Raw genomic sequence first — 26958 nt, forward strand, 5'->3', positions numbered from 1 at the left:
AGACCAAGGTATTATTGGGGATCTCAGTAAAATCTCTTCCTTATGACTTATATGCTCAGAAATAATGCAGTCTTTTCTTAAAAAAATAATCACAAACTTACAGAGAAGTTTCAAGTTTGGTCCAAAGAAAGTTCTTTTCCTGAATTGTTTGAGGGTAAGTTGTCCATATGATTCCCCTTAAGTACCAGCTACTCTAGATCATTCTCTTATATAACACAATTCACAATCAAATGATCATCATCAAGAAAGTAACATTTACTGCAATATAATGCTCAGACCAAATTCACCTGTCTTCTTTTATCTTAATAATTTCAGTTACAGCAAAAAGTGTCCAGTCCCGGATCGAGCTTAGCATTACATTATTATGACTCTTAAGTCTCCATTATTGAGCTCAGTTCTTTCATTTTCCCTTGATTTTTATGACCTTGACTTTCTGTAGACTATGGGCTTAATGATTTTTAAGATGTCCCGTATTGGGGTTCTCCCCCACCCAACTTGATACAGTTTTTATATATCGAAGATGGATAACACACAAGTGACATTTCCTCCTCTCGCAATATTCTATCAGATGGAATGTGAATTCTCTATTCCTATTTCTGGTGATGCTAATTTTATCCCTTTATTAAGTGCCTATCAGGTTTCTCCTCTATGAAATCACTTTGTGAGTAAATAATTTGAGAACAGATAACTATCCCTCCCTTGCCAAACTATTTATTGTTTACTTACAATTTATTTACATTGATATGGACTCATGCTTTCTTATTTCAGTCAGTGGGTTACAGTCTTTACTCTTATTATTTACTTTTATGCTCAAGTTCTCAAAGATTCGATTAATGGGAACCCCTTTAATCCAACTACTGTGTCCTTTTGAGGTGTCTCCATAATTCCTTGAGCACTCAATTTGTGTCAGAACTCAAATTACAACTGTATTTCCAAAAATGATCCCACACCTTTGATGTAAGATCTTGCATTTTTTCTCCTATAGTACTGAAAGAAGACATCCAAATGGCCAACGGGTTCATAAAAAAAGGTGCTCAAGATCACTAATCATCAGAGAAATGCATATAAAAACCACAATGAAATAGCACCTCATTCCTTATAGAATGACTGTTAGCAAAAAGATAAGAGCATTGCTGAGGGTGTGGAGAAAGAGAAGACTTGTATACTGTCGGTGGAATGTAAATTGGTTTGGCCTTTATAGACAACATTACAGAAGTTCATCAAAAATTTAAAATAGAACTACCATGTATTCTAGCATTTCCACTTCTGGTTATATATCCAAAAGAAATAAAGTCAATATCTTGAAGAGATAGCTGCACCACCATGCTAAAATGAACATAATAGTCAAGGTATGGATATAACTTAAGTGTCCACCGACAGATGAGTGGATATAGAAATTGTTATACACACACACACACACACACACACACACACACACACACGTGTCCACTGATAGATGAGTGGATATAGAAATTGTTATACACACACACACACACACACACACACGTGTCCACTGATAGATGAGTGGATATAGAAATTGTTATACACACACACACACACACACACACACACACACGTCCACTGATAGATGAGTGGATATAGAAATTGTTATACACACACACACACACACACACACGTGTCCACTGATAGATGAGTGGATATAGAAATTGTTATACACACACACACACACACACACACACACACATAATACTATAATATTGTATAATATATTGCTATATATATAACACACATATATACACACATAAAATTTGTATTATATAATATATTGTTATATGTATAATATACACACATATATAATATATATATTATATATAATAATAATAATAATACATATATTATTCAGTCACAGAAAAGAAAATTCTGACATTTGCAACAACATGGATAGACCCTGAGGACATATACTAAGTGAGATAAGTCAGACAGAAAAGGACAAATACCATCTGATCTCACTTATATGTGGAATCTAAAATAACTGAACTCATAAAAATAGAAAGTAGACTGGTTTTTTACCAGGGGTAATACAGCATGAATAACACTGTATTATATATTTCAAAGTTGCTAAGAGAGTAGATCTAAAAGTTCTCACCAGACATAAAAAACACATTGTAACTATGTGAGGTCATAGATGTGTTGACTCACCTTATTGTGATAATCATTTGCAAATATACACTAGAAAATCATCTCCTTGTACACCTTAAACATATACACAATGTCAATTATATCTCAAGAAAGCCAGAATAAAAAGAAAAGCCAACAAAGAGAAATCATAAACTACATTGTGGCATACGTACAACAGATCATGTTCTTCAATATGGCAAGTGAATAAATTTTTGCTGAAGCTTGATAGCTGTTTAACTGATGGCTGTTGTCTTATTGGAAACTCTAATACATTAGAAAATGCTGCATCTGGAAAAAAGTAAATCATGTTCCTGTGTACAATATGCATAAATATATGCATATACACAGAGAGTCGTGTATAAATACGTCATTTTACTTACACAAGAAAATGACTCAGATGTGGAGTGTAAACAAATCAAGGAGCTAAGTAAATTAAATACTTTGGAAAATTGCACTATCATATTTGGGCAACTAACTTTAATTTGTGTGTAGCATTAGGATTCACTGACTGCCTTTGGAACATTTAAGCCTGACAGGAAGCAAAAATCCAGCGAAAAACACCTGCCTTGCACTGTGGGTCCAAGTGGAGGATTAGGACTTGTAAAAAGGTAAACATAATAACATAATCATTTTCAAAACTCCTTTAACCTTCTGCATTAATTTCCCAGGGCAATAACAATAATAAATAATAATAATAATAATTTCCTAAGGCTACCCACAAACTGGGTAGCTTAAAATAAGAGAAACTTATTCTCACAGTTCTGAAGCCTAGAAGTCTGAAATAATCAAGCTGTCAGCAGGGCCATGCTCTCTCTGAGGGACATAGGGAAGAATTCTTCACTGCCATTTTTTAGCTTCTGGTGGTTGCTAGCAATCCCTAACATTCTTTGGCTTATGGAGGCATCACTCCAATCTCTGGTGTTTCCATCTGGACACGTCTTTTGCCTTATGTGCCTGTGTGTCTCAGCATCTCTTATGAAAACACCAGTCATTGGATTTAGGGCCCACCTACTCCAGGATGACCTCATCTCAACGGATTACATTTACAAAGACCCTATTTTCAAATAAGGTCACATTCTGAGGTTCTGAGCACACAGGGGTTCTTTTTTTTGGGGGGGAGGGGAGGGTCACAATCCAACCAAAACATGTTCCCATCCTATTCTGGGGGCACATTCATACTTAGCTTCACTTTTTCGCCCTATACAATGAACATTTTACTGATGAAGGAGTTCGCGGGTAGCATTTCACTCTGAAGAGGCTCCCACGGTGTGGACCCCGACAATGTCCTGGTGCTGAATGTCAGCCTCTTCCTCCCAGGACAACCCTACTGCAGCTAAGAACCAATTTATTTTGGAAACTGGAATGCAGTATTTCTCCAACTTTGTACTACCAAGAGATGTTTTCATTTTGTTTCTCCATGGGCCCCTGGTTTTAAAAAAAAAAACATTTGGTCTCTCAAATAAATTGTGAATATCAAGCAATTAATTCAATTTCTCATGAAATTAATTAGAGACCATTTAATTTAATTCCTTATAAACAAGGAAGTTTGACACTTAGCCTGTGTAGATGTGCCATGTGTAATGGACACATGCATGTTTTTAGTTCATCATTGTGAAATTCTGGAGATAAGCAACATGCCATTATAATTAATTATACCTGATGACCTCCAAGGCACAAATCACTCTTTTGTGTGATTAATGATAGAGACTGCAGACTTGGAGTTCCCATCTGGCTCAGTGGTTAACGAACCTGACTAGTATCCATGAGGACTCGGGTTCGATCCCTGGCCTCACTCAGTGGGTTAAGGATCCAGCATTGCTGTGAGCTGTGGTGTAGGTCTCAGATGTGGCTTGGATCCGGCATTGCTGTGGCTGTGGTGTAGGCTGGCAGCTATAGCTCCGATTCAACCCCTAGTCTGGGAGTTTCCATATGCCGAGGGTGTGGCCCTAAAAAGATGAAAGACAAAAAATAAAAAAAAAAAGACTTCAGATTTGTGAAAATAGCAGTTAAATTTTCCATCTACTTAAATGGAAGGAATTCACTGAAACGAGTTTGTATCTTGTAACCTCTTCTTAATGAATATTATAGTTAAGGACAACTGCTAAGTAACAATATGTTAGATATAAATTAGATGTGGAAAAACTTGACTCTCTCCAGTTTGGGGATGGAAAAACGGGAGGGTGGCCAGAAAAAGGTGCAAGGAGTTCAAAAGTCTGTTGGAAAATATAATAGCAAAGAATTGTAAAATATCACCTCTTTTTTTTTTTTTTTTTTGTCATTTTTGCTATTTCTTGGGCCACTCCTGCGGCATATGGAGGTTCCCAGGCTAGGGGTCGAATCGGAGCTGTAGCCACCAGCCTACACCAGAGCCACAGCAACGCGGGATCCGAGCCGCATCTGCAACCTACACCACAGCTCACGGCAACGCCGGATCGTTAACCCACTGAGCAAGGGCAGGGACCGAACCCGCAACCTCATGGTTCCTAGTCAGATTCGTTAACCACTGCGCCACGACAGGAACTCCAAAATATCACCTCTTTAATAAAACAAGAGTGAGGATGGTTCTTAATAATTACATTGGCCTAGACATTTTGATTTAGTATATATACATATATATATATTTATATAATGTTTTTTACAGTGACAACATCCTAGGTGTAAAAAACAGGTATTATTTACCATAATATCAGAGATGAGAAAATTGGAGCTCGTTGGGGTAAAGAGGCTCACCCCGGGCCAGCTGAAGAGTACACAGCAGAACTGAAATTCCAACCCAGATCGTCGGCATTCACATCCACTGTTCTTTCCATTGCCACAGTTAACTCTTGGCTATTATCATTTCCTAACACAGTATCCATCACATTTTGAGTGATGCTACAGGGTCAAAATATGAGCACAGAGCTGAATTTCAAAAAAAATGTAGGTTCTAATTTCAGAACGGTCTTCTGACCTTTGGCATTTATAAAGGGATGTGATAATATTTTCCCTGCTTATCTTACAGGCTGAGAGAAGGAAGCAGGCACAAAAATATGAAGCAAGGATGAGACATCATGTGGGTGGGAACAGAAGCGAGTGTATCCACGAACCATGCCTTTGGGATTCCTGTAAGGAATGGCTTGCAATTGTGGATCCTGAGATTCCCATTTCCTTTGACAATGGATTTACCCTTTTGCATTTTAGTTAAACAGCTTTTGTTGCTTTTTTTCATGTGCTCAACATACCCCATTCCAAAGACACCAAAGTTTACAGTCTAGTAGAAAAGACTGACATTAAGTGATTTCTCCAAAGTATGAAAAGAGTAGGGGAATCACTCAGGAAGAATCCTGTGTGAAGGTGCTATTTGTCTTCTGGCATCAATTACTTCCAAATGCATTCAAACTCAGTTTTCAGGAGGGATCTGAACTGTAAGTAGGGGCTTCCTGCGAAGTCAGGATGGTTGGAAGAGAAAGACATGGAAACAGAAGGCTAGTGTTAATTCCCTTCCAATTCAGCAGAGCTGGGAGTGACTCTTGCCTCCTTTGCCCAAGCCTCCAATGTTTTTTCTTGTTTAGTTCCTTTGCATATAAAGTACTGCCATTGGCTTTCTCTTGGGAGATATTTGGGAAATTTAAAAATAAGTCATTTCCTTTCGAACCTTTTTTTTTTAAGAGGAAGGAAGCAGGAATATGTGCATACCACACTTGTGTAAAGGTGAAATGCACTTAAAAGGTGACATGACAGTTTTGTTTTGCTTTGTTGTTTTTTAACCATTAGGCACATTGTCAAAATGCCATTGCCTGAGAATTTTTAGACACAGAGGATGGATGAAACCCATCTGCACAAAAGGCAATGTATTAAACAGTTCTGAATCAAGGCTCTCTTGCCAACAATAAAAAAATGACATTTTTACGTGAGGCATAAAACAACTAACAAACAAAGTTATAATCATGGGATTATTAGCAAATAAACTTCGTTGGATTTATACAGCCATAGATCTGTGGGGAAACATCCACGTGGTAAGTAAAAAAAAAAAAAAAAAAAAAAAAAGAATTCACATGAATTTATAAAAGACTTCACATTGTGATGAATGATTTAGTACAACTTTATTTGTATTAACCCAGATGGTGCACAATTTGGATGTGTAACCCTGCACATGAGAAAGGCTTTATAAATGCCACACATCTCTGTCAGGCAGCCGTGACCATGTGCCAGGACGCCATTCCACTCCAGAAGGTCCATGCCAACATGAATAAAGAAGGAAATGACATCTTACTTGCTGGAGTTAAGAAATTGCAGTGCAAACAATAACAACAATGGAGCAATCAGAGAAGCGATTAAGTAGGAAGAATTCATTCTAAATGACTGACCATTGGCAGACCCATAAAACTTGACCCTTCCATCTCTCCCAGACAAAGGGAAACTTTGCTTGAAATGATGTCCTCCAAAACTTTCTGCTTTAAAAGTCTTTTTGTAACTAGCTGTCTTTCAATGATTTATTACCAGAAAATATCAGAGTGATTTAATCTTTATGTTGGTATCTTACTTTCAACTTTAATGTGGGCTATTCCATTTCAAATCCTCACCTCGAATGAAAAGACCCATTTCTCTAGGTACTTTATAATTTTTTAAGAACTATACCTATAGCTTCAAGGGGTCTTGTGACCCCTATGAATAGATTTCAAATTTTTTGTGCATTTTTCTGCTGAGTGAGTTTAGAACAACGAAGACCAATCTTGACGGGCCTGAGTTTCCCCATGCAAAATATGAGCTGGTTACTGTTATCCATTTTCAAAAGTTTTTGTGCTGGTTAAGTACCTGGAGAGTTTTCTTACACTGAGAGTTTTTCTATTCTTAAGAAGGATAGTAAAATATCCTTGAAAAAAAAGGTAGCAAAATTGCTGAATCGAGATTTAATCAATCAAATATAAAATGATAATTTAAATGAATCAGCAAGTTTAAAAAAAACGAAGTTTAAAGGGGAACACATTTAGAGAACAACCATATGTTTATGTTCATATGTTTTATGTTAAATAAATGAACTCTTTCAACCCAGTCTGGGAATGAAAAGTACAAGAAGAATAACCTTGCTTGTAGGGAGCACTTTTTCTCATTCTGAAATATTGATTCATCCACTTATCTTGATTACTTTACCTTGAAACTAGGCTGGGTCAATTAAAAATGAAAGGAATTTGTTGAAGGAAATTCAAGTGAATCTAAAATAGCATTTCAATAAAATAAGGACGGGAAAAATGTGAAAACTGCTTATAAAGGTTGGAATCTGGATATTCAATATTAAAAAAAAAGTACATACAGAAAAATTTTAAAAAATTTAAAGAGATACATTCATGGTGATGAAAATGAATCCAGATCTGGTTTCCACTTTTTCTTACATGGTTCTTTTAGTTTCCTAGGGCTTCCATAACAAATGATCACAAATATGATGTCTTAAAGAGATCTAGGCTTTCACAATTCTAGAGGCAGAAATCTGAGATACAGGCATCAATGAGGCTGAGCTCCCTTTGTAAGGCTCTAGGGAAGAGTCTGTTCTCTTCTTCCAGCTTCTGGTGGCCCCAGGCATTCCTCAGCTTGTGCAGTGTTACTCCATTATCAGCCTATCTCTGGCTTCAAATGATATTTTTTTCCTGTGTGTGTCCTTTTCTGCCTCTCATAAAGACAATCTCATTGGGTTAAGGGCCTACCGTAATTCAATAGGACCTCATCTCTATCCACAACTTAATCACATCTGCAAAGACCCTATTTTCAACCAAGGTCATGTTCTGAAGTCCTAGGTAGACACGAATATTTGGGAAACACTATTCAACCTACCACAAAGATATTTCAATATTTCATGAATCATATATCCCTCTCTGAGCTAACTAGTGAAATAATTAGAGAGGGAGGAAATCCATTCCTCTGAGTGGTGACATTCAAGCTTGCATAACTCCAACTGATCATTAAATCTATAGCCTACACTGCTTTGAGATTTTTGTTGCCATTAAAGATTCAACTAAAGTCGATCTTGGTTGCATACTGTCATCTTACACAGCAAAGGACTGCTTTGCACACTTGAGATATTATCTGTGCTGTTACCCCAATGGATCATCCTACTACCCATGACATTTCTGATCCATTTCAGCAAAGCTAAGGCATTTTAAAACGTTGAATGTACTTTCTATAAGTAAATTAAAAGATTTAGGAATTGGGCACTAAATTCACTTCCCATTAGAAGAGGTTTTCTAATTTTTTTAAAGGATAATGATCTGAAAAATATTAGACATTAGATCATAGACACTACTTTTATTTGGGAGGGCTATTTTGTTGATAGGAACCTCAAGTAATGTCTCACATGCAAAAATAACACAACTCAAAGATATGTTGCAGAATTCAATAAGCCTATAATTAATAAATCCTTTACATATATTTAAATTTGATGTTTTACATATTCAAAGTTGTGGTAATTTTGAGAAAAACATACACTACATCCTAATTATTCATATGATGTCTACATCTGTGATATTTTCAGAGAAACATAAAGTGGAAATACATACATCTAAGAGTGTTCACATTTGCGTAAGTTCACTAACAGAGAGACATACAGAGAGAACAATGATGAATCCTGAATCTAGTCTAAATCCTGTTTTTTACTTAATGAATGTTCTGGATTACTTCTCTCAATTTACCTCTGCCAAATCCAGTCCCAACTAGCATGGTTCCGGTATATAAGGTAAAAGAGATCCTTCAGAATTATGGGTATTGATGCTCATCTCTGTCAAAAACATCTGCCATCCACAAGTTCATGTATTCCCATATCCTTACAACACTGATTAGCTGTTCATTTTGTCCTTATAGATCTTCTTAGGTCCATTTACCCATAATAACAAGTAAATAATGAAACCATGTACAAGCCCCTAGGCCATTGTGTTTTGAAATAAAAGGTTTTCCTCTAGCCTCCAGGCCTCCCCTCAGTCTCAAAACGCTGACTCAAGAGTTAATGATTAGGAAGTATTGTTACCTAGTTAAAACAGTCTCCATGAGTCTCCTGCCTTGGCTCACTAACTTATTACTAATATTTACTTTCTAGTTAGAGTTATATTGCACCTAGTGTCCAGCTTTTCACAAATGATTTCTTCCTTGATTAATTGCTTTCTTTTACTAATGGTTACTTTCTAGTTAGAGTTGAATTGTACCTAATGTTTTCTTTCATAACTGGAATACTCCCTAACACTCCTTCCCTGTAAGCAAACTTCTTTCTAGAGAAAAGGTCAAGGAACAATAACCCTGAAGACAACCAGAAACCATCACTAGATTTTTGCTGGATTTTCAAAGAGGAAATCAATAAAATAGAGATTAAAAAAACAATAGAAGAAATAAGTAAAACTTGTCATGGGAGGTAAGATGATCCATTGGGGTAAGATGCTTGATGGACAGATGCTTCCTTTTGCCCAAAGTTGTTTATTAGAAAATGTACCATGAGAGTCATAGAATGGGAACAATTTTCAACATCCTGGACTAACCCTAAACTTCTCATTTTGTCTACAGCTCTTAAATATGGCATCCAGACCAAATAGTGGGAGTTGACCATGTTGACCCAGTGTAGAGAAATCATCTCTCTCTTTGCCCTATGTTCCTATTATTAGCTTAAGAAAAAAAAATACACTTTTAATTAATTTTAAAACTAATACAGAAGAATGTAGACACCTGGAGATCCCGTCATGGTGCCACGGAAACGAATCCGACTAGGAACCATGAGGTTGCGGTTTTGATCCCTGGCCTTGCTCAGTGGATTAGGATCCGGCACAGCATGAGCTGTGGTGTAGGTCACAGACACGGCTCGGATTTGGTGTTGCAGTGGCTATGGCGTAGGCTGATGGCTACAGCTCTGATTGGACCCCTAGCCTGGGAACCTCTGTATGCTGTGACTGCGGCCCTGAAAAAAAAAAAAAAAAAAAAGAATGTACACACCTTAATCAATAACCCTGTCTTTTGAGCTCAACCTATAAAATCTCTTGCTATCTCCTCTCAAGGCAGGACACAATTTTGAGGAGTTAGCCTGCTGTGACCTTCTTTGCCTGGCAAAGCAATAAAGCTGTTCTTTATGCTTCATCCCAAAACTCTGTCTCCAAGACTTAATTTGTGCTGGTGTACAGGGGCCACATTTCAACTACAACAACATTAATTGGAAAAGATACATGAACCCCAATGTTCATAGCAGCATTTATTTACAATTGTCAAGATATGGAAGCAACCTAAATGTCCATCAGCAGATTAATGGACAAAGAAGATATGGTACATATACACAATGGACTACTACTCAACCTAAGAAAGAATGACATTTTAGCATTTGCAGCAACATGAACAGACTTAGAGGGCATTATGCTAAGTGAAATACATCAGACAAAGACAAATGCCATATGATATCACATACATATGTGGGTTCTAAAAAATACAACAAACTAGTGAATATAACAAAAAAGAAGCAAACTTACAGATTTGAAAACAAACTAGAGGTTACAAGTTGGTAGAGAGGGGCAAGGTTAGAGTGTAAGATAGGCTCAAGGATGCATTGTACAACACAGGCAAGATAGCCAGTATTTTGTAATAACTACAAATGAAAGTAACTTTTAAAATTATATAAAAATTAAAAAATTTAAAAGAAGTAAAGAATAATGAGAAATACAGCTTTTATTTACCTATTCATCTGTATATATCCTGAGAGGAAGATATATTAATTCAAAGTAGGTGGGAAACTGGCTATTTTTAGCTTTATATTTAAGTTAGCCACCAAGACATGTTTCATTTTTAAAACTGAGTGTATTTTTCCTATACAAAAAATATAAAACAATTTGAATGTATTTTTTAACAAGTTAAACTAGGGAGTTCCTGGGTGGTCTAGTGGTTAGGAATCGGTGGTTTCACTGCTATGGGCCAGGTTCAATTCCTGGTCTGGGAAATGAGATCCCATATCAAGCCATTGCATGTTACAGTCAAAATAATAATAATAATAATAAATAAAAATTAAACATTAAAATCAAACGAAATAACACTAAATAGAGTTACATAAAGGAGACATATATGAGTTTTAAAATATAAAAAATAATCACTGGCTTAAAATCAAATTTAAGAAAGTTTTATATATAAAAGATATTTTAAAAACTTGAATAAACTCAGTTTTTCAACAGTACAGGCAAATCCACCATCTCTTTTTTCAATATTGCCTTTACATATATCAGCCATTCACTTCTATCTTCACAACCCACATAGCCCATTTTGATAGAATTTTGGAATCTCAGGGCTTGGAGGTCTTCAAGTCCCCTCTTTCCAGGATTCCCATAGACTGGTTGTTCAAATTGAGTTACTTTATCATTTTCAGTGATCAAAAGCTATCTCTCAAGACGGATGCTTCCTTTTGCCCAAAGTTGTTTATTAGAAAATGTACCATGAGAGTCATAGAATGGGAACCATTTTCAACATCCTGGACACGCTAACCTGAAACTTCTCATTTTGTCTACAGCTCTTAAATATGGCATCCAGACCAAATAGTGGGAGTTGACCAAAAGCAGAACTCAGTGTAGAGAAATCATGTCTCTCTTTGCCCTGTGTTCCTATTACTAGCTTAAGAAAAAATTATACACTTTTAATTAATTTTTAAACTTAATACAGAAAATTCAGGTTTTTTTGTTTGTTTGTTTTAAAATTTGAATCATACAATGTGGAGAGGGAAAGTAAGGAAATATAGATTCCTTTTCTAATTTTAATGATGTGTTTGAGCCTATATGATTATCAGGCAAAAACAAGCAGAGATAGGAAGGGCTTATTAACATGCTTAAAAACAGGTCAACCACAAATCAAAACGGAACATTATATTCACAAAAACTGAAAAGAAAAGTACTTAAGCGTAAAATAAATGGAAACCATCCAACCAAAAAAAGAAAAGAAGAAAAGAGAAAAACATAGAATCAACTGGAAAACAAGGTTTAAAATGGCAATAAATACACATCTATCAATAATCACCTTAAATGTCAATGCTCTAATCAAAAGACATGGAGTGGCGGATTGTAAAAAAAAAGCAAAAACCTTCAATCTGCTGCCTACAAGAAACCCACCTTAGAACAAAGGACACATATAGATTGAAAGTGAGGGGATGGAAAAAGATATTTCCTGCCAATGGACAAGACAGGAAAGCAGGAGTTGCAATACTCATATCAGACAAAATAGACTTTAAAATGAAGGCCATAAAGAAAGACAAAGAAGGACACTATTTAATGGTTAAAGGATCCATTCAAGAAGAGGATATTACAATCATTAATATATATGCCTCTAATATAGGAGCACCCAGGTACCTCCAACAAATACTAATAGACATAAAAGGAGAAATTGATGAGAATAGAATCATAGTAGGAGACGTTAACACCCCACTCACAACAATGGACAGATTCTCTAGACAGAAAATCAGTAAGGCAACAGAGATCCTAAAGGACACAATAGAAAAGTTAGACTTCATTGACATTTTCAGGACATTAGATCCAAAAAAAAAAAAAAAAATCAGAATATACATTCTTCTCAAGTGCACATGGAACATTCTCAAGAATTGATCACATACTGGGGCATAAAGCTAACCCCAACAAATTTAAGAATATAGAAATTATTTCAACTATCTTCTTTGACCACAATGGCATGAAACTAGAAATCAACCACAGGAAAAGAAATGAGAAAAAACTTACTGCATGGAGACTAAACAACATGCTACTAAAAAACCATTGGGAGGAAATCAAGAAGGAAATTGAAAAATATCTCAAGACAAATGATAATGAAGACACAACCATTAAGAATCTATGGGATGCCTCAAAAGGAATGCTCAGAGGGAAATTCATAGCAATACAGGCCTTCCTCAAAAAAGAAGAAAAATCTCAAATTGACAACTTAACCCAACACCTAAATGAATTAGAAAAAGAACAAATAAAACCTAAAATCAGCAGAAGGAAGGAAATCATAAAGATCAAAGAGGAAATCAATAAAATAGAGATTAAAAAAACAATAGAAAAAATCAGTAAAACCAAGAGCTGGTTCTTTGAAAAGGTAAACAAAATTGACAAACCTCTGGCTAGACTCACCAAGAAGAGGAGAGAAAAAATCCAAATAAACAAACAAAAAAAAGAAATGAAAAAGGAGAAGTCGCAATGGATACTACAGAAATACAAAAATCATGAGAGAATACTATGATCAATTGTATGCCAACAAAGGTGACAACCTAGAAGAAACGGACAACTTTCTAGAGACTTACAGCCTGCCAAAACTGAGTCAGGAGGAAGTGGATCAACTGAACAGACTGATCACTAGAAATGAAATTGAATATGTCATAAAAACCCTTCATACAAATAAAAGTTCAGGAGCAGATGGCTTCACAGGTGAATTCTACCAAACATACAAAGAGGAACATATAGCCATCCTCCTTAAACTTTTGCAAAAGTTTGAAGAAGAAGAAATAGTCCCAAAGACATTCTATGACGCCACCATCACCCTAATTCCAAAACCAGACAAAGATACCACCAAAAAAGAAAACTATAGGCCAACGTCTTTGATGAATATAGATGCAAAAATTCTCAACAAAATTTTAGCCATCCGAATGTAACAACATATAAAAAAGATTGTACACCACAACCAGGTGGGATTCATCCCAGGTGCACAAGGATGGTTCAACATATGCAAATCAATCAACGTCATACACCATATTAACAACAACAAAAAAAGTCAAAAACCACATGATCATCTCAGTAGGTGCAGAGAAAGCATTTGACAAAGTCCAACATCCATTCATGATCAAAACTCTTACCAAAGTGGGTACAGAGGGAACATTCCTGAACATAATCAAAGCCATTTATGACAAACCCACAGCAAATATAATACTCGATGGAGAAAAACTGAAAGCCTTTCCACTAAAATCTGGAACAAGACAAGGATGTCCACTCTCACCACTGTTATTCAACATAGTACTGGAAGTCCTAGCCACAGCAATCAGACAAACAAAAGAAATAAAAGGCATCCAAATAGGAAGAGAAGAGGTAAAACTGTCACTGTATGCATATGACTTGATACTATATATATAGAAAACCCTAAGGACTCAACCCCAAAACTACCTGAACTGATCAACAAATTCAGCAAAGTAGCAGGATATAAGATTAACATTCAGAAATCAGTTGCATTTCTATATACTAACAATGAAGTATCAGAAAAGGAATACAAAAACATAATACTATTTATAATTGCACCCCAAAAAATCAAATACCTGGGAACACACCTGACCAAGGAGGTGAAGGACTTATATGCTGAGAACTATAAAACATTAATCAAGGAAATTAAAGAAGATGTAAAGATATTCCATGCTCCTGGGTTAGAAAAATTAATATTGTAAAAAAGGCCATATTACCCAAAGCAATCTATAGATTCAGCAAAATCCCTATCAAACTACCATGACTTTTTGCACAGAACTAGAACAAAAATTTATATGGAACCACAAAAGACCCAGAATCGCCAAAGCAATTTCTGAGGAACAAAAACCAAGCAGGAGGCATATAACTCTCCCAGACTTCAGGCAATATTACAAAGCCACAGTCATCGAGACAGTGTGGTACTGGTACCAAAACAGACAGACAGACCAATGGAACAGAACAGAGAACCAAGAAATAAACCCAGAAATATACCTATGGTCAATTAATCTTCGACAAAGGAGGCAAGAACATAAAATGGGAAAAAGCCAGTCTTTTCAGCAAGCATTGCTGGGAAACCTGGACTGCTGCATGTAAATCAATGAAACTAGAACATACCCTCACACCATGCACGAAAATAAACTCAAAATGGCTGAAAGACTTAAATATAAGACAAGACACCATCAAACTCCTGGAAGAGAACATAGGCAAAACATTCTCTGACATAACCTTACAAATGTTTTCTCAGGTCGGTCTCCCAAAGCAACAGGAAGCAAAGCAAAAATAAACCAATGGGACATAATCAAACTGACAAGCTTTTGCACAGCAAAGGAAACCCAAAAGAAAACAAAAAGACAACTTACAGAATGGGAGAAAATAGTTTCAAATGATGCAACAGACAAGGGCTTAATCTCTAGAATAATCGAACAAGTTATACAACTTAACAGCAAAAAAGCCAACAACCCAATGGAAAAATGAGCAAAAGACCTGAATAGACATTTCTCCAAGGAAGACATACAGATGGCACAGGAAAAAATGCTCAACATCACTAATTATTCGAGAAATGCAAATCAAAACTACCATGAGATGCCACCTCACACCAGTCAGAATGGCCATCATGAATAAGTCCACAAATAACATGCTGGAGGGGTGTGAAGAAAAGGGAACCCTCATGTCCTGTTGGTGGGAATGTAAGATGGTACAACCACTATGGAGAACAGTATGGAGGTACCTTAGAAATCTATACATAGAACTACCATATGACCCAGCAATCCCACTCTTGGGCATACATCCAGACAAAACTTCCTTTGAAAAAGACACATACACTTGCATGTTCATTGCAGCACTATTCACAATAGCCAAGACATGGAAACAACCCCAATGTCCATGACAGACAGTTGGATTAGGAAGATGTGATATATATACACAATGGAATACTACTCTGCCATAAAAAGGACAAAATGCCATTTCAGCAACATGGATGGAACTAGAGACTCATACTTAGTGAAGTAAGTCAGAAAGAGAAAGACAAATACCATATGATATCACTTATATCTGGAATCTAAGGCACAAATGAAACTTTCCACAGAAAAGAAAATCATGGACTTGGAAAATAGACTTGTGGTTGCCAAGGGGGAGCGGGAGGGAGTGGCAAGGGGTTGAGGAGCTTGGGGTTAATAGATACAAACTATTGCCTTTGGAATGGATTAGCAATGAGATCCTGCTATGCAGCACTGAGAACTATGTCTAGACACTTATGATGGAGCATGATAATGTGCAAAAATAGAATGTGTACATGTATGTGTAACTGGGTCACCATGCTGTACAGTAGAATAAAAAAAACTGTATTGGGGAAATAACAATTAAAAAAAATTTGATGAGAACTGGCAAATACATAGAGTCACATAATTGCATCATGATCAAGCTACAGAAGAGTTTCATCAATTCTAAAACATGTCCTCTGGCTGCTTTTTTGCAGTCAATCTCTTCCCTGCCAGTAATCCATGGCAACCACTGATATGTTCACCTTAGTTTTGTGTTTTCTAGAATGTCGTGTAAGTGAAATCAGGTATCTGAAGCCTTTCAAGCCTGGCTTCTTTCACTTAGTATGATACATGTGAGATTTATCCACATTGTTGAATGTTTGTTATTTTTATTGCTGATAGTATTCGCCTGTAGGGATGCGTAATAATTTTTTTGTCCATTCACCACTATAAGGAAAATTGGATCATTTTCAGGTTTTGACAATTGTGAGCAAAGCTGATAAAACATCCACATACATGTTTTTGTGTGAATATGTTTTCACTTCTCTTGAATTTAGCCTTGTGGAATGGGGTGCTGAGTCATATGTCAATTCAATATTTAAGTTTATTAGAAACTGAAAAACTAATTTTTGGAGTGTTGAACAATTTTTCATTCCCACCAGCAATGTATGTCCTACAAGTTTGTTCTTCAGAAAAAAACTTTTTTTGATATTCTGATTTACTTGCCACTCCACAAATGTTTTAGAATAAACCTGCTGAGATGTACAAAATAATCTTCTGGGATTTTGATTGGGATTGAATTAACTCTACACATCAATTTGGACATAACTGATATTGATAATAACACGGACATTGAACATTCCATTCCATGAACATATTATATATCTTTGAAACTCTAGGTTAAGAATGCCTTTGAGAAATGAAGGGAACATAGGGGAAAGGAACTTTTCATTAGACATTTTTTGCCCTACAAGTATTTGAAATTAATTGACTAGATTAGCTACTCCCACATCTGTTTTGAAAATCAGTAAGGATACCATCAAAAAGTCTAAATTACTACAATATTTTGTGGCATTAAATATAAAACTTTAAGAAACCTATCAAAATTCCTTGAGTTAATTAGTGAGTCTAGAAACACCATAGTATGTAAATAGATATACAAAAATCAATCATATTTCTATATACTAATAATAAACAATTGGGAATGTAAATCTAACAGACAGAACTGTATTGCAGTTACACCAAAGGTAGAAATGCTTACCTATATATCTAGCAAAATATATACAGAATATTATGTTGAAAAAAAAATTCTCTGATGAAGATACAGAGTGGCTCCACCATCTGTTGAATTTTCACTGAATTTTTATTAAAATGAGAGACATTACAGTTCTATGACATATGCCAGACCTAGCTGTGAAGGTGACTTAAATTAAATCCTTTGACATTGATGTTAGGAAGAGAAAAGGCCGGGACATATGCGAATAAAAGAACTACTGAGTGGAGACAAAGAAAATCTATTTTTTCTGAACTTACAGCAAAAGAGTTAACCACTATCAGTTGTGTTTGGCAGAGGGGCAAAGGCAAAGAGAGAAGTGGTAAAGTTGTAGTGTGAAAAAGGGGAAAGCTTCAGGGATGTTCTGATGAGAGGCTGTTGGCCTGGGGAAGCTGGAGGCTGGCTAACTAGAAACAGAGCATCGTATGTGATTGGTTTGGAGAGCTCATTTGGCTTTCTCTTGTTGGTCCTAAGCTGGAAGCCAGGCCAAAAAAAGGTGAGGAAGCAGCAGTCATTGCCTGTATCATGACTTTGGGATGAGAGATTGTTGTTGGCTTCCTGGGCTGGTTATTGAAGAGTTTTTGAATTAGAATTCTATTGTTATATATGGTCTGGCCATTGTCCATGTATATATTCAATCTCTCAGAGGGTATTCTGGGGAGAAGACACTGGAAATACTCTGGACTTATGACTGATTCTCCGCCAGCGAAAGGTGCAGGAAAAGAATAATCTATGCATAGGGTGCAGCATATGCAAAGCCAGAATCCTGTCTATGTCTTGAAGAATTATATTTTCTACACACCGTATAAAAGGTGTAGTGGTAACACTACATAGTATATGCAGAATGGAATTTTAACCAAATCTACATTTCATTAATATTAATACTAATATTTCCACATTTTTCTTTGTATATTCCTTCTTCTGAGATTGAGGTTGCTGCCAGGCACTTCTGCATTCTATTTTTATCCCCTCCTCACATGGTTGATACTTTTATATTCTAACAATACCCTCATTCATTTGCATTTATAAAAGCCTCTGCTCCTCTCCCCATGCAGGAGCTGTTTAGTCCACACAATGCAAGCTCAACTGTCAAATTCTGAAAGAGCCATCAAATGTTCATCAGGTTCTCTGTAGCTTTACTTTTTGGAATTAGGCGGACAGTAATCAGTCCTATTGTTCATTATCAAAAGCAAAATTTGATACCAAATTATGTGTCATTCTCCACAATGAGGGGCAGTTATGAAACATGCTGGTTAGAAGAATTATTTATGGTAAAAGGGTTGAATGCTCATCATTTGGAGAATTTAACAGTTGCCATTGCTTTTTTGCTATAGCTTTTGAGATATTTTCACTTTGGTTTCCTCCCATGACTAGTTAACCTTTTCCTTTGGAACCCTTATACCTCAAATTTTTTTGCAGATTCTAATGATCTATTTAAAGTATGAGAGAAGTAAATCAATAAAACAGCTTTCGTCTTAAAGAGGAGAAAATTATTTCCCACCATTTCTAGAAATTTGAAAGATACTTGATTTTTTTTTTTTTTTTTGCAAAACCCATGTCACCCAAAGAGAGAAGTCTTTTATCTCTTCTAGCCCTGTTTCCTTACTTACACTGCTTCCCAGGAACATCTTCCATGTTACCTTTTCAATAACGGCCTTCCTCCTCACTGGAGTCAGAGGTACACAATATCCAATTTATGCTCAGATCATTTCCTTTAGGTTTATGTTGGCTCAGATGAACCCTAAAAGTGAAGTGATGCCCTGGCTGCGGATGACTGGGATTTGCACCCTACTTTTTTTTAATTCCGCCCAAATATCAATCTGACATATATCCTGACTTTCTACAATAGTGTATGATCAAAGCCATAGTTGAAATTCTCCAACGCATACGCCATGAGTAGTAGAGAAAATGAGTAGAACTTGGCTCTGTCGTCACATGCTTTGCCCAGGTTCAGGCTCGTCTGTAACGTACCCCTGGGCCCAGCTCCTGTGGGCCTTGAGAGCTGAAGCTGGGCCACCTCCACAGATTGGCAACTTCTGTGTTTGCTTCTGGCTCAAATTTTAGGTCCGGCCCCTGGGGATTTTCCCTCCCTCTGGTTCAAGGTCCCAACTGTTAGTGTCTTTTCGAGTATCTGACAGTGTTATTATCAGTTCTGTTTAGGATCATGGGAGGCTTCAACTGCAGGGATGTGATTTTCCCTTACAAGGACAACAGCTAAAGGACATCGTTCTTCAGCATCAGGGCTTGAGGAGATATCGACTTTTCCACTGTGCATGAAGAGCAGCAACAATTTTTGTACTAAATTCCTGTTTATATTCCTTTTGGTAGCATGAAATGAAAGTCAGACTTTCCCGTCATCATTCAGGTCTTGCCACTGACTTCTATAAACTGCTGCTTGAACAGGAACACACGTATAGGAAATAACCGGTAGTCTCCTTACACTATAAACCTAGAATTAGATAAGAACACAATTTTTTCCTTCTGGAAACTTTGCAGGAATGTAAGTTTGCCTTTAATAAGGACGGTGTTGTATGTGATCTGTCATACAGAGCAGCCCTCACGAATCACAGTGTCCCAAATACCTGTGTTTAGAAGAGGACTCCGGCTTTTATATGCAAGATTCTAAGGTCTTGCTCTAACCTTTTCCCCCTAAACAATGGAGTAGTCTGGCTTAGAAATGAATCGATAGTTCCACATCTGAGATAACAGAGAATACTTTTAAAACTCCTAGTTTTTGTGAATATTAAAACAACAACAACAACAAGAAAAACTTTCATCAGGCCAGGGCAACCGACAGTACTGACACTCTAATTATCATACAGCATGTTCTGTAATCACAGTGGAATCAAACTAGAAATCAAGAACAGAAAGATAACAGGAATATCTCCAAACACTTGGAAACAAGACAGCACACATAAATAAGCCATGGGTCAAAGAGGAAGTCTCAAGGGAAGGTAAAAAATACATTAGATGGAATAAAAATGAAGATAGAACATATCAGAATTTGTGGGACACAGCAAAAGCAGTGCTGAGAAGGAAATGCAGAGCACAAATATATATACCAGAAAGAAAAGAGGAAATTTTTCAAATAAATAATTCAAGGTCCTTCTTCAAGAACCTTAAAAAAAGTGCACAATAAACTCAAAATAAGCAGAGGAAAGGAGATAATAAAGATAACATCAGAAATCAATGAAACTAAAAAGAAAAATATTAAAACAACAATGAAACAAAGAGCTGCCACTTTGAAAAAAATTCTGAAAATTGACAAGTACCCAGCAAGACTGACAAAGAAAAATGAGAGAAGACAGAAATTAATGATATCAAGAGTGAAGCAGGAAATATCACTAAAGACTTTGCAAAAGAATAATAAGGAAATGCTATTACAAAAATTAATAGACAGAAACCTCAGTTAAACAGAGTGGAAGACCAGAAGAGGGCGATCTCATGACTTTGATCACAACAGAGACCAATGGGAAGAAGAAAGACTTCTTTCTTAGTAAAAACTCAGCCAATGAAAAGCCATGGTCCCACCCACCTCTTTTTTTAACCAAATCCTCCTGGAATTCTTCCCCCCAACACACACACACACACACACACACACACACACACACACACACACACACACACACTCACACACACACACACACACACACACACACACACACATACGTACATGTGTTTTCCCTCCCTTCTGCAGGAACTTGCATGTGGCTCGCCATGGTTGCAGACTCTGAACTGCAATTCTCTGCTGATCCTGATAAATCCATCTTTGTTGGAGAAATATCTGGCAATCAATGTTTTTCAGGCCAACATTATGGTGCCCCAAGTGGGAACCAGAGAAGACCCCCAACAGCTTCAGAGCTGGTGAACAAAAAGGTATGGTACCCACAGTTAAGGCCACTGTTGCCCACTGTACTATGAGTGATTCTGGGTTTGAAGGTATGTCTTTCTCCTGGATCTAAGCTCACCTTATCTTTGCATTTGAAGCTCTCCAGGCTTTATTCAAGATCTTTAGAAAGGTTTAATTTTTCTGGTAATACCCCTGTAGCGCTCCCATTTCACCAGTGAGAAAAACCTAAGGGATGAGGTTTGTTCAGGACTACTGAGCAATAAGCAACATTTCCATCCCTCCACACTCTGTTGTTTGTTCCTAACTCATAGGCTACTGACATCCATTTCTATCTGAAGCAAAGTCTTTACTATATTTGATTTATGCGGGGTATTTTTTCTTTTTTTCTTTTTCTTTTTGTCTTTTTTTAGGGCCACATCTGTAGCATATGGAAGTTCCCTGGCTAGGGATTGAATTGGAGTGGCAGCTGCCTGCCTATGCCACAGCCAGGGCAACACCAGACTGGAGCTGCATCTGCGAACTATGCCTCAGTTCAGGGCAATGCCAAATCTTTAACTGAGTGAACTTAGGGATTGAACCCACGTCCTCATGGATATAGCTGGGTTCTTAACCCACTGAGCCACAGTGGGAACTTCTATGCAGTGTATTGTTTAGTATTCCCATTGATCAAACTGGCCAGTACCTTTTCACATTAACTTGGGAAGAAAAACAATTCACCTGGACAGTCATGCCACAGGGTTCTGCCCAAAAGTCCACAAAAACTCTAGAAAATCCTGAAGGCTGATCTGGATGATGCAAAGTTCCCTAGAGGTTCTCCTTTGTTGCAATATGTAGAGGGTTTACTTCTTTGCTTCTCACCTCTTCACAAGAAGACACTTGCTAAAGTTTATAGTCTTAAAGGGACATAAGGTTACCAAAGAAAAATTGCCTAAACCCAGGTTCAATATATAGGGCATCTCATATCAGAATAAGGAATTACACCGTGATCCAGACAGACCTCAAGGGGCCTGAAGTTTCTCCAAACCCCAAACTATGTGCCAGCTGGGAGGTTTTCTCAGCCTAGTTGGTTACTGCTGAAATTAATTCTATCATGCTCTCTTATGGCCAAACCTCTAAATGTTTTACTAAACAACCCAATCCAATTTTGTGGGAAGAACCAGATGGCATAGCCTTCAAGGCCTCAAAGGCGATTTTGATACACTCACACAAACACCCTGGCCCCGCCCTTAGACACCACAATTATCAGACTCTCGTTTTTTGTTTTTGTCTATTTAGGGCTGCACCTGCAGCATATGGACACTCCCAGGCCAGGGACTGAATCAGAGCTGCAGCCGCTGGCCTATGCCACAGCCACAGCAATGCCAGATCCAAGCTGAGTCTGCAACCCACTGAGTGAGGCCAGGGATGGAACCTGCCTCCTCATGGATACTAGTCAGATTCGTTTCCGCCGAGTCATGATGGGAACTCCCAGACTCTCATTTTTATATGAAAAGCAAAGGAATGCCCTCGGGTTACTCCCACAAACACACAGGGAACACTGCTGAGCCATAGAGTACTATAGCTAGCAACTGGACATGTGACACAGGAATAATCTCTTTGCCTAAGAGCCATTACAACCACCAAGACAATTGTTGTTAGGATCGTCTTTAACCATTTTAACCATTTTGCACCTTTTACAGTAGAAGCACTCCTGAACTCTCATCAGACCCCACATTTCTCAGCCAGCTGCCTCTCCTATGACACCCTTTTGTCAACTGCTCCTCAGGTAATTCTTTGGCATTGTAATAACATTAACCCAGCTACTCTTCTCCCCTCCATCACCAGTGAAGCCCCTCAGGCCTGCCTAATGCTAAAAGACCAGCTTCTGACTCCTCAGGCTGATCGACAGGAAATTCCACTGGATGACACTGACTTCACATGATGGTTCTTATATAAAAGGTGATAATGGCAAATATTGTACTGGGTACGCTACTGCAAATCCTTAAGAGGTTGTTGATATTTTTACCAATGGCTACTTTGGCCCAACAGCCTGAATTATACACTTTTACATGGGCTTGTACTTTAACCAAGAAAAAAATACTTGACAATATTTATACTGGTAGTAGATATGCCTTTGGAGTAGCTCATGGCTTTAGAATGTTGTGGAAGTTGGGTTCCTTACATCCAAAGGAAATAAAGTTAAAAACAGCCCCTATGTCTAGGAATTATTTGATGCAATAATTTTATCTGCCACTTTAGCTATTATTGAGATTATGGGGTATTCTAAACTTGACACCCTGGAAGATAAGGGAAATTACATGGCTGATATTTCTGCAAAGAATGCTGCCCTTAAAAGGACCAACAGCAGCCAAAACACTGTCATGGTAAAAAAAAAAAATTTCTATAGATGATAACTTTAAAAAAACTGGCTAAATGCCCAATAATCAGCCTCAAAAAGGAAAAAGAAGATGGAGATTCAGCAATTGTTTGCTAAGGACAGAAAGCTCTGATTTGGACCAAATAACAACCTGGTCCTTCTAGTGACTCTAAAATTCCCAGTCCTCACCACACTACATGCATTGAAACATTGGTCTAGTGACAAAGTGATATCCTTCATGAATCAATATTGGTGGGAAAACATTAACAAGACCACAAAAAGTGCCTACTTCAACTTTCCCACTTGTCCATAATATAATCCAAGGATGTCTGTTTATATAGATCCTGGCCATTTTAAATTACATAATGGACCAATCAAAGTCTGCCAAGTAGATTTCATACAACTTCCCCTGTCTCGTGGATATGAATATATTTTAGTTATAGTCTGTATGTTTTCATACTAGACTGAAACTTTCCCTTGTAGATAGGCAACTGCCTTTTTGTGGCTTAGGTCCTTTTGGAAAAGCTTATCCCTACCTGGGGAATGCCTCTCAAACTTCTTAGTGATGGAGGAACTCATTTTGCTGGTCAGGTACTTCGACAAGTCTCTGCTCTTTGGCTGGTTTGACAATAATTTCACTGTGCTTACTACCCTCAATTTTCTGGCTTAATCCAATACAGTGGTGGTATTATTAAGACTAAATGGGCGAAATTTGTAGAGGTCCTCCAAATACCTTGGTCAATAGCATTGCTGTTGGTCCTTCTAAATCTCAGATCCATCCTTTTGGAACTCATAAATACTCACCCTTTGAAATAGCCCTAAGACGCCCAATGCACTTGGATCTTGCTTCTTTTGATCCACAACTAATAAAAGGAGAGAGAAATACTCCAACATTTCAAAGACCTATTGCTTCTATTAGAAAGAGTTATATTTGAGTAGAGCAATCTTTTCACAGTGAGAATTTCAATAGAAAATTCTACAAACATTGAAAGAAGAAATAACACAAATCGTGTACAATTCTTTTCAGGAAAGAGAAGAGGGGGTTACTTTTCATATTATGAGGCTAATATTAATTCGATATAGAAACCAGATAAGGCAGTGCCATAAATACATAAATAAGAAGAAAACTAAAGGTCAATATCCCTTATGAATATAGGCATAAAAATAGAATTGAGCATATAAAAAAACAACTATAAACCATGACCAAGTGGGGTTTTTTGTTTGTTTGTTTTTTGGGTTTTTTTTGCTTTTGCTTTTTAGGGCCTCACGTGTGGCATATGGAAGTTCCCAGGCTAGGGGTCAAATCAGATCTGCAGGCACATCAATGCGAGATCCAAGCCATATCTGCAACCTATACCACAGCTCATGGCAATGCCAGATCCTTAACCCACTGAGCAAGGCCAGGAATTGAACACACATCCTCATGGATACTAGTTGGGTTCGTTACCATTGAGCCACCACAGGAACTCCCCAAGTGGGGATCATTTTACAGCTGGTCCAATACTTGAAACAATTAATATAAACCACTATTCATGGACTAAAGAAGAAAGCTCACACGATCACATCAACTGACAGAAAGAGCATCCAATGAAATTCAGTGTGGTTTCATGATAAAAAAAATTCTCTGCCAACTAAAAATAGAGGAGACTTTCCTCAACTTGATAAAGAACATCACTAAAACCTATAGCTAACATTATATTCAATGGTAAAAGATTGAATATTTTCCTCCTGAGATTAGGAACAAGGCAAAGATGCCCACTCTCATTACTCTTATTCACATTGTACTAGAAATATTACAACAGTAGGCATAAACAGAAATAAGTTATCGAGATCAGAAAGGAAGAAACACCACCTCCCTATTTGGAAATGTCATGATTGTATACATAGAAAATCCCAAATAGTCTACCAAAAACCCTCTTAGCATTAATATTAGCTCAGAAATGTCAAAGGCTATAAGATTAACACATGCAAAAAACAAAAAAGAAAAAGAAAAACCACATTTCTATATACTAACAAGGAACATATAGAACTTGAAATTCAAAACACAACACAATTTACAATTTCTCCAAAGAAATTTTACTCACCTATCAGATTGACTCTGATTACACCAAAAACTGGTGAGGATGAAGAGAAACTGGATCATTCATATAATACTGGTGGGAATGTGAAACGGAATAGCCACTCTGGAAAAGAGAAGAACAGTTTCTCACACACCAGAATGTGCTTAGCATATGACCCAGCAACTATGCTTTTGGGCATTTGTCACAGAGAAGTAACAATTTATGTTCTCACAAAACCCATACACTAATGTTCATAGCAGCATTATTCACAATAATCAAAACCTAGGAACAATCCAGATGTCCTTCGATGGGTGAATGGTTAAACAAACTGGAACATCTGTCCCATGGACTGCCACTCATCAATAAAAAGGACAAAGCATTGATATACCCAACCACTTGAATAAATCTCCAGAGAATTATGCTTAGTGGGAAAAAAAAACCTATCCTGAAAGATTACACAATATGTGATTCTACTTATGTAACATTCTTGAAATGACAAAGTTATGGGAATGAGGAACAACTTAGTGTTTGCCTGGGGTTTTAGAGAGGATGGGGGTGGAAGGGAAGTGGCTAAGTGGGTGTGTCTATAATGGATGATATGAGGGATCTTTGTGGTGAAGGAAATATTTCATATCTTGACTATATCAATGTCTTACTTGTGCTATTGTACTACAGTTTTGCAAGGTGATATTGGAGGAAATCGAGAAAAGAGTACACAGGATCTCCTTGTATTATGTCTTACAACTGCATGTGAATTTATAATTATCTCAAAAAAAAATTTTAAACGCACAAAAAAGTGCTACCAAACAACATTCATATGCAAATATGTTACATATCAAAAGCATATTCCAGATAACCAACTAGTTATCTAGTGCTGATGGGGAAATTTTTCTCGTACAGACAAGGAACAAAGTTGGTGTCTGTACACATTTTAATTCTTATAAACATGTCATTGATTATGCATGTACTCAGCATTTTCTTACAGTAAACAAAACAGAAACCTCCCCCCAAAAGAACAAATATAGAAAATTATGGCTTGTGCATATCTCCTGTTGTAAAATTAGACATTTGAGGTGCTGGCTACAGTGTGAAGAATGTATGGTATAGAATTAAATACCAAGGAAAAACAGGCACATGTTTTTTTGTCACATGTGGAGGATATTGGGCAGTGTCATGGCCTAGACAGTGTTTCACGATTTTTCTTTATGCTTATATTTTGGCTTTGTTTTGTGACATGGATGAGAGCAGCAGTTATTAAACATTTTTAGTAAATGAAATCTAAAACAAAGATAACTTGTTTCCAGTCAATGACAGTATTTTAATTCAATAACAACC

General features: G+C 37.0%; 1 protein-coding gene across 1 annotated transcript in view; it reads right to left on the reverse strand.

Moving 5' to 3' along the window:
* Nucleotides 1-25783, reverse strand: part of LOC146402779 (uncharacterized) — a 118784-nt gene extending 93001 nt beyond the window's left edge. The window contains exon 1 of the mRNA XM_084964410.1: nucleotides 25648-25783. The gene's annotated coding sequence lies outside the window, so the exon portion shown is untranslated. The remainder of the gene's footprint in view (nucleotides 1-25647) is intronic.
* Between the last annotated feature and the right edge of the window lie 1175 nt (nucleotides 25784-26958).

Source organism: Sus scrofa, chromosome 6 (genome assembly GCF_054392235.1).
Source record: "Sus scrofa isolate SSC_HxYL_T2T_F1_AM1 chromosome 6, Sscrofa_HxYL_maternal_Yorkshire_Landrace_v2.0, whole genome shotgun sequence".
NCBI lineage: Eukaryota > Metazoa > Chordata > Mammalia > Artiodactyla > Suidae > Sus > Sus scrofa.